The sequence below is a fragment of the Arachis ipaensis genome, chromosome B7 (assembly GCF_059453495.1).
Source record: "Arachis ipaensis isolate K30076 ecotype BB chromosome B7, ASM5945349v1, whole genome shotgun sequence".
In the NCBI taxonomy this organism is placed as follows: Eukaryota; Viridiplantae; Streptophyta; class Magnoliopsida; order Fabales; family Fabaceae; genus Arachis; species Arachis ipaensis.
This window is the reverse complement of record NC_142442.1, coordinates 54,312,501-54,322,500: the sequence shown is the minus strand read 5'-3', so window position 1 is coordinate 54,322,500 and position 10,000 is coordinate 54,312,501.

Sequence of the window (10,000 nt, the reverse complement as noted above, 5' to 3'; positions counted from 1 at the left end):
AGCCATCGTTGCAACGGCGGGTGCCTCCGTGGGGGGCGGGGGAGCCCGGCGGCACACCACAACCACAACGTGCTTGCTAGTGTGCCTAGGGGATGGCAAGGCAACGTGCATCTTGCTGGCATTGCGCCCAGCAAGCCTTTGGGCAACTCGAGTTTCAGCATCACGACACCCCTCCCCCCTATAATAGGCTGCCGAGCCATTACCAAAGTGCCACGGGTAGACGTCCTTTTCCGTGAGGAGACATACTAAAGGAAAGTGCTCTAGAGGTCGAATTTTGACGCCGTTTTTTGCAACAACCTCTAGAAAAATAAGATCTTTCCATCCTCCAAATTTGGTGAATTTACACCGTGCCGATTTTTTTTGACGATTTTTTTACCGCCCGGAATGCCGGAAATTCAAAAAAAATGAAAAACGGAGCAAACATGCGATTTTTGACCTGGATTTTTTTGTGCAGCCTTCACATAATATTACCAAGGTTCCCTCAAAATTTCACGAAAAATGCACGAGCCAATTCTGAGATATGAAAATTTGGCTCCTCCGTTGCAACGCTCCGAGCCATCGTTGCAACGGCGGGTGCCTCCGTGGGGGGCGGGGGAGCCCGGCGGCACACCACAACCACAACGTGCTTGCTAGTGTGCCTAGGGGATGGCAAGGCAACGTGCATCTTGCTGGCATTGCGCCCAGCAAGCCTTTGGGCAACTCGAGTTTCAGCATCACGACACCCCTCCCCCCTATAATAGGCTGCCGAGCCATTACCAAAGTGCCACGGGTAGACGTCCTTTTCCGTGAGGAGACATACTAAAGGAAAGTGCTCTAGAGGTCGAATTTTGACGCCGTTTTTTGCAACAACCTCTAGAAAAATAAGATCTTTCCATCCTCCAAATTTGGTGAATTTACACCGTGCCGATTTTTTTTGACGATTTTTTTACCGCCCGGAATGCCGGAAATTCAAAAAAAATGAAAAACGGAGCAAACATGCGATTTTTGACCTGGATTTTTTTGTGCAGCCTTCACATAATATTACCAAGGTTCCCTCAAAATTTCACGAAAAATGCACGAGCCAATTCTGAGATATGAAAATTTGGCTCCTCCGTTGCAACGCTCCGAGCCATCGTTGCAACGGCGGGTGCCTCCGTGGGGGGCGGGGGAGCCCGGCGGCACACCACAACCACAACGTGCTTGCTAGTGTGCCTAGGGGATGGCAAGGCAACGTGCATCTTGCTGGCATTGCGCCCAGCAAGCCTTTGGGCAACTCGAGTTTCAGCATCACGACACCCCTCCCCCCTATAATAGGCTGCCGAGCCATTACCAAAGTGCCACGGGTAGACGTCCTTTTCCGTGAGGAGACATACTAAAGGAAAGTGCTCTAGAGTTCGAATTTTGACGCCGTTTTTTGCAACAACCTCTAGAAAAATAAGATCTTTCCATCCTCCAAATTTGGTGAATTTACACCGTGCCGATTTTTTTTGACGATTTTTTTACCGCCCGGAATGCCGGAAATTCAAAAAAAATGAAAAACGGAGCAAACATGCGATTTTTGACCTGGATTTTTTTGTGCAGCCTTCACATAATTGATGACAAGTCATCTTAGCCTATTTTAACTAGCCTTTTTCTTTTGTTTTCAATTGAATTATGCACTTTCTTGAGCCATAAGCAAGCCAATTGGGTAGATTTTCATGTTTCCTTTGAGTTAATCAACCATGTATGAATTCATGCTATTTCATGAGGTTTTATGCTAAAATTGTCACATATTATGAAAGAATGAATATCTCATGATTTTGAGCATAGCTTTGATGAGTTTGGTTGATTAATGATAGGTGAAGAAAGCTTGGAGAAAGGTTGAAGCAAAGAGGAATGGCTAGAAGTGAAGAATGGAATAAGTGAAATTGAACCTGGAGGCATGAAGTTAGCCCCAACGTTAGCCCCCTAACTTGGAGGCTAACGTTGGGCATGAAGATTACTCCCTGGGCTCCCCACGTTTGAGCCAACGTTAGCCCCCTAACTTGGAGGCTAACGTTGGCAAGAGAATTCCTCCCTGGGCCACCAACGTTTGCGCCAACGTTAGGGGTCTAACTTTGACCCTAACGTTGGCACATGAAAAAACAAAGGGAGAAGGGCCAACGTTTGCGCCAACGTTAGCCCCCTAACTTGGAGGCTAACGTTGGCGCCACACACCACAAGGCATACAAGGGGTATACTTCCAACAAGAATAACTTGAGCTACAGAGCTCCAAATGAGGTGATTCAAGAAGCATTGGAAAGTAGGAATCAAGAGCTTTCCAAGCATATATGGCACTGCATAGTGGACACTAAAATTGAGGGAGAAAACTGCCCCGCAATGTGCATAAACGAACATGGTGGCAACCTGCAGTGAGGCCAACTGACCTCTGCACCTTCAAAGGAGTATAACTCGAGCTGTAGAGCTCCAAATGATGTGCTCCCAACGGCATTGGAAAGTAGACATCCAGGGCTTTCCAACAATGTATAATAGTATGGGGTGGACAATACATTTGAGCCTCCAGAACTGGCGTTTTCGCCAACGTTTGAGGGCTAACGTTACCTCAAACGCTGCACACCAAAGCCAGCGACCATGCCCTCTTCAAATGATCATAACTTGAGTTGTAGATGTCCAATTGAAGTGATTCCAAGTGGGTTAGAAAGCTGACATTCATAGCTTTCCAACCATATATGATAGTCTATATTGGGCATAAAATTGGCAACATGACAAGAGGACAAAGTTGGTGCCATAAATGTGCATAAGGGAGGCCAACGTTAGGGTCAAAGTTAGACCCCTAACGTTGGCACCAACGTCCAAACCAGAGAATATTGCTTGCTGCTATGAAAAGTTGGGGTCAAAGTTAGACCCCTAACTTTGGCCCTAACGTTGGGACCAACTATGGCTAACTTCAAAACCGGTTCAATTGGTTCACTTCGGTTCTTCTTCAAACTCCAAGAGCAATCAACCAAGGCCTCTTTCAACCCAATTCCACCAAGAGCAAAGGCCCATGATCATCACTCAAAGGCACAAGAAATAGATAAAATAGGAATTTCATTTAGTTGTAATTTGTTTTTAATTTCATTTTCATTTCCATTTTGTAAAGCCTATATAAGGCATCATTTTCATATTTGTAAGGAGGCGAGCTCCACTAGGGAGCATTAGGAATAGAGAACTCTCTCTCTTTAGTTTTTTTTGAATCTTGAATTGAGATTGGAAGGAATTCTGTTTTCATTCTCTTTTTGCAACGTCTCTTTACTTCTTCTGCAATCTTTCTTTTAATTCTCTGCAACTTTCCTTTTATTGAATCAAGGAAGGGCTTGAGATCTAGACTTGTTTTCTAGTCTCTTGGATCCCCTGAGATCTTCACTTGTCTTTCTAGATTTCACAATTGATTTGAGTTCTCTCGCTGATTTACTTTCTGCTACAATTCCCTTCTCTGCAATTTTTACTTCCTGTTGCATTGCTTCTAATTTACATTTCCTGCACATTTACATTTTCTGCAATTTAAATATCCAGTTGCTTGATCTATTGCTCTCTTTAATTTCCCTGCACCCCACTCCCCTTTACATTTAATGAAATTTATCTTTCTTGCAATTTACATTTCTTGCTCTTTAAGTTACTTGCAATTTTACTTTCTGCATTTTAATTTTCCTTGTCATTTACATTCTGTTGGCTTCAATTGTCACTCAAATCACTCAATGTTAGCTTGACTAAACTAATCACCCACTAAAATTGCTTGATCCATCAATCCCTGTGGGATCGACCTCACCCCCGTGAGTTTTTATTACTTGATGCGACCCGGTGCACTTGCCGGTTAGATTTGTGTGTTTTGGGGAGAAATTCGTTTTTCACCAAAATACTCATCAAGTTTTTGGCGCCGTTGCCGGGGATTGATTAGATCAACAATGATTATGTGGGTGAGAAGTCTAGATCAAGCATTTTCTTTATTTTTGTTCTCTGTTCTAAGTTGAAACCAAGGTGTTTGAGTTATTGCCTCACTAAGAAATTCTCATCTCTGATATGAGTAATTTCAATTTTCATTGATGTTTGCAAAATACAAATGGAGTTCAACTCATCATTTGGTCAAACAAAATTTTATGGGATATCACCCACCATCACCAATCTCTAATGATGGCTGGGGATATCACCAAGAAACTTCAAATTCTGGGCACTCCAATTCATGGAGCTATGCTTCAGAACCACAAGATGAGAAAGAAAATCATATGGGATATTTCTTTCCACCACAAAATAATGCAAGTCATGATTCTAATGGTGGCTGGGAAGGGAATTCTAGTGCTCCATATGATAATCATCCAAAGATATCATCACTTGACCATACTTCAACCGAAAGCCCCTTTCAAAACTCACCACCCACACAAACTTCCATGAACCACTCAAGGCTTTCAGAGCTTGAGTCCAAGTTCGAAAAATATGCGAAAGAAGCACAAATATTCGAGAAAAGGCAAGAAGCTTTCTTCAAACATATGAATGAAGAAGTAGAGAAAATAAGGAGGAGCTTAGAACCACTGAGCAAGAAAAATGAAGGCCAATTGATGGATATAAAAGAGGAAGTGGAGGAGCAAGAAAGTGAAGAAGTCATTCCAAACTCAAGTGAGGCAGAGAAGTACATAAAGGAGGAGTTCATGGAACCACCAATACAAAAGGCTCTGGATGAATACAAAACTCCAATAATCACACAGCAACCATGTCTTGACATCCAAGAAGTGAAGGCAATTAACAAAAGCACCAAGAAGAGGATTGTGACCAAGACACCAAGGACAACATTCATGAGAAGGTCAACTGCAAACAATCCTCCCCCTGATCCAGCAAGCAAGATCAATCAAGCCAATTTCACAAGGAAGCTTGCTGAGGAGAGACCAAGACAGGGGGCACTAGCTGAAACTTCTCCTCCTTTGAAGTCATTTCTCTTAACAAATTGGAAGAAAAGGAAGAAAGTAAAGAACAGGTAGACAGTAGGTACAATTCTTCTCCTTGCTTTGTTTAAATTTTAATAAATTGGCATATGATTACATTCTAAGTTTGGTGTTGCCCTGCAACAAACTGTTTTCCATTTTCATGGATGATTGCATCAATTTTACATGAAAGTGACACACCAAGATTCTAAGTTTGGTGTGCCACCTATTTTTCTATGCAATTCAATCCAGCAACATCACTTGTCTGCATAATCATATTGCCTTTTACAGTGTTATTTTTCTTCTTAGTTGGATAATTTTTGTTTTCCCTTTGTTTCATTTATTTACTTATTTTTAATGCTTTCCTTCATTAACTGTTTTTGTTAATACATCACCAAGACATCCTTATTCATAACAGACTCTTCATTTGGTGATTGTATTAAACATATAACAGTTTCTTTTGTTTAGTTTTAGTTTAAATAAATTGACATAGGATTGCATTCTAAGTTTGGTGTTGCTATGCAACACAGTTTGCTTCAAATCTTTACTGGATACTTGCATTAATTCCAAGTGAAAGTGTCACACTAAGTTTGGTGTGCCACTTATCTTTTATGCAAAGTATTATGCTCACCTTCTTAAGCTTGCAATCACAATGTCTCTGTCTCTTGTGCCTTGATTATTATCTTTAATTTTGCTTGCTTGAAACACATGTACTACTAACATTCCTTGTGTAAGACATTCATGGTCCATCTTAGCCCCATAGCCACGGTTCTAATAGTTGCTTGAGGATGAGCAAGCATTCTGAGTTTGGTATGGGAAGGAAGAGAATGGGAGGAAAATGACAACAATAGAGAAGATGAACTACAAGGTTGTAAAGTTCTTTTTCCTCTCATTTGTTTCAAGCACTATAAACTGCATGACTGTCTTTACCTTCTCTGTATGCATGTGTGTATGAAAAGGCATAGTTGATTTTTAATTTGCAACATGGTGCTATGTCATTATGATTACCAACTTGAGTTTTGTGAATTCAAAAGCAGTAAAGCATCATGATCATAAACAAACAAGGAATTAAAGAAGATTTTAGCATGTGCATAAAAGTATTGGTAAGCTAGTATGTTTGATTGTTGCTTAATTGCATTAGATTTTATTTAATTGAAGTTTTCATCTAGGACATTTTGTGAAATCTTTTAAAATCATGAAAACCTTGAAGAAGCAAATGCAAAATAAAGCAAGAAAAGAAAAAGGGAAAGAATGAGAAAGCTGAAGGCTCTGAGTACCAATGGCAATTTATTTGCTAAGTACTTGTGGTGTTTATGTATCAAGCCAAATGCTTGAAAACAAAACACTTAGAAGTCAAGGTTAGGCTCAAAGTGCAAAAGCACTCCCTCAAAGCTCAAGGCTCTGAGCATCAATGATTAGAGAGTCAAGAAAAGAAAAGAAAAATGAGCTTAATGAAGTCCTCTAATCAAATGCTTGTGGTGCTTATGTATCAAGTGGTAATACTTGAAAACAAAGCATTTAGAAGTCGTAGCTTTGTTATCAACTCATGGGGCAAAGCACCCAAAAAGGAGAAGCTAATAAGAAAATCAAAAGCTTGTTTCAAGGAAGAAATATAAGAAAAAGATTTCATAAATTGAGCTAGATGGAAGCATCAATCATTTACATTTCTTTTGTGATTGTAGTATGCTTAGAAAACTAGCTTACCATGAACATTGAGTTGCTATTCTTCTTACCTTGGATTGTCAATCTTTATTGCATGATTCTTTTCTTGCTTGGGGACAAGCAAGCTTTAAGTTTGGTGTTGTGATGACAAGTCATCTTAGCCTATTTTAACTAGCCTTTTTCTTTTGTTTTCAATTGAATTATGCACTTTCTTGAGCCATAAGCAAGCCAATTGGGTAGATTTTCATGTTTCCTTTGAGTTAATCAACCATGTATGAATTCATGCTATTTCATGAGGTTTTATGCTAAAATTGTCACATATTATGAAAGAATGAATATCTCATGATTTTGAGCATAGCTTTGATGAGTTTGGTTGATTAATGATAGGTGAAGAAAGCTTGGAGAAAGGTTGAAGCAAAGAGGAATGGCTAGAAGTGAAGAATGGAATAAGTGAAATTGAACCTGGAGGCATGAAGTTAGCCCCAACGTTAGCCCCCTAACTTGGAGGCTAACGTTGGGCATGAAGATTACTCCCTGGGCTCCCCACGTTTGAGCCAACGTTAGCCCCCTAACTTGGAGGCTAACGTTGGCAAGAGAATTCCTCCCTGGGCCACCAACGTTTGCGCCAACGTTAGGGGTCTAACTTTGACCCTAACGTTGGCACATGAAAAAACAAAGGGAGAAGGGCCAACGTTTGCGCCAACGTTAGCCCCCTAACTTGGAGGCTAACGTTGGCGCCACACACCACAAGGCATACAAGGGGTATACTTCCAACAAGAATAACTTGAGCTACAGAGCTCCAAATGAGGTGATTCAAGAAGCATTGGAAAGTAGGAATCAAGAGCTTTCCAAGCATATATGGCACTGCATAGTGGACACTAAAATTGAGGGAGAAAACTGCCCCGCAATGTGCATAAACGAACATGGTGGCAACCTGCAGTGAGGCCAACTGACCTCTGCACCTTCAAAGGAGTATAACTCGAGCTGTAGAGCTCCAAATGATGTGCTCCCAACGGCATTGGAAAGTAGACATCCAGGGCTTTCCAACAATGTATAATAGTATGGGGTGGACAATACATTTGAGCCTCCAGAACTGGCGTTTTCGCCAACGTTTGAGGGCTAACGTTACCTCAAACGCTGCACACCAAAGCCAGCGACCATGCCCTCTTCAAATGATCATAACTTGAGTTGTAGATGTCCAATTGAAGTGATTCCAAGTGGGTTAGAAAGCTGACATTCATAGCTTTCCAACCATATATGATAGTCTATATTGGGCATAAAATTGGCAACATGACAAGAGGACAAAGTTGGTGCCATAAATGTGCATAAGGGAGGCCAACGTTAGGGTCAAAGTTAGACCCCTAACGTTGGCACCAACGTCCAAACCAGAGAATATTGCTTGCTGCTATGAAAAGTTGGGGTCAAAGTTAGACCCCTAACTTTGGCCCTAACGTTGGGACCAACTATGGCTAACTTCAAAACCGGTTCAATTGGTTCACTTCGGTTCTTCTTCAAACTCCAAGAGCAATCAACCAAGGCCTCTTTCAACCCAATTCCACCAAGAGCAAAGGCCCATGATCATCACTCAAAGGCACAAGAAATAGATAAAATAGGAATTTCATTTAGTTGTAATTTGTTTTTAATTTCATTTTCATTTCCATTTTGTAAAGCCTATATAAGGCATCATTTTCATATTTGTAAGGAGGCGAGCTCCACTAGGGAGCATTAGGAATAGAGAACTCTCTCTCTTTAGTTTTTTTTGAATCTTGAATTGAGATTGGAAGGAATTCTGTTTTCATTCTCTTTTTGCAACGTCTCTTTACTTCTTCTGCAATCTTTCTTTTAATTCTCTGCAACTTTCCTTTTATTGAATCAAGGAAGGGCTTGAGATCTAGACTTGTTTTCTAGTCTCTTGGATCCCCTGAGATCTTCACTTGTCTTTCTAGATTTCACAATTGATTTGAGTTCTCTCGCTGATTTACTTTCTGCTACAATTCCCTTCTCTGCAATTTTTACTTCCTGTTGCATTGCTTCTAATTTACATTTCCTGCACATTTACATTTTCTGCAATTTAAATATCCAGTTGCTTGATCTATTGCTCTCTTTAATTTCCCTGCACCCCACTCCCCTTTACATTTAATGAAATTTATCTTTCTTGCAATTTACATTTCTTGCTCTTTAAGTTACTTGCAATTTTACTTTCTGCATTTTAATTTTCCTTGTCATTTACATTCTGTTGGCTTCAATTGTCACTCAAATCACTCAATGTTAGCTTGACTAAACTAATCACCCACTAAAATTGCTTGATCCATCAATCCCTGTGGGATCGACCTCACCCCCGTGAGTTTTTATTACTTGATGCGACCCGGTGCACTTGCCGGTTAGATTTGTGTGTTTTGGGGAGAAATTCGTTTTTCACCAAAATACTCATCAATAATATTACCAAGGTTCCCTCAAAATTTCACGAAAAATGCACGAGCCAATTCTGAGATATGAAAATTTGGCTCCTCCGTTGCAACGCTCCGAGCCATCGTTGCAACGGCAGGTGCCTCCGTGGGGGGCGGGGGAGCCCGGCGGCACACCACAACCACAACGTGCTTGCTAGTGTGCCTAGGGGATGGCAAGGCAACGTGCATCTTGCTGGCATTGCGCCCAGCAAGCCTTTGGGCAACTCGAGTTTCAGCATCACGACACCCCTCCCCCCTATAATAGGCTGCCGAGCCATTACCAAAGTGCCACGGGTAGACGTCCTTTTCCGTGAGGAGACATACTCAAGGAAAGTGCTCTAGAGGTCGAATTTTGACGCCGTTTTTTGCAACAACCTCTAGAAAAATAAGATCTTTCCATCCCCCAAATTTGGTGAATTTACACCGTGCCGATTTTTTTTGCCGATTTTTTTACCGCCCGGAAAGCCGGAAATTCAAAAAAAATGAAAAACGGAGCAAACGTGCGATTTTTGACCTGGATTTTTTTGTGCAGCCTTCACATAATATTACCAAGGTTCCCTCAAAATTTTAGAAAAAATGCACGAGCCAATTATGAGATATGAAAATTTGGCTCCTCCGTTGCAACGCTCCGAGCCATCGTTGCAACGGCGGGTGCCTCCGTTGCAACGAAACCAGCCAACGATGCACCTAACCCAGCATCCGTTGCAACGCACCCTGCCTCCGTTGCAACGCGCCCAGCCAACGTTGCACCGTCCCCAGCATCCGTTGCAACGCCCCCAGCCAACGTTGCAACGCGCCCTGCCTCCGTTGCAACGCTCCCAGCCAACGTTGCAACGCGCCCTGCCTCCGTTGCAACGTCACCAGCATCCGTTGCAACGCGCCCTGCCTCTGTTGCAACGCGCACGGCCAACGTTGCACCGACCCCAGCATCCGTTGCACTGCCCCCAGCCAACGTTGCAACGCCCCCAGCCAACGTTGCAA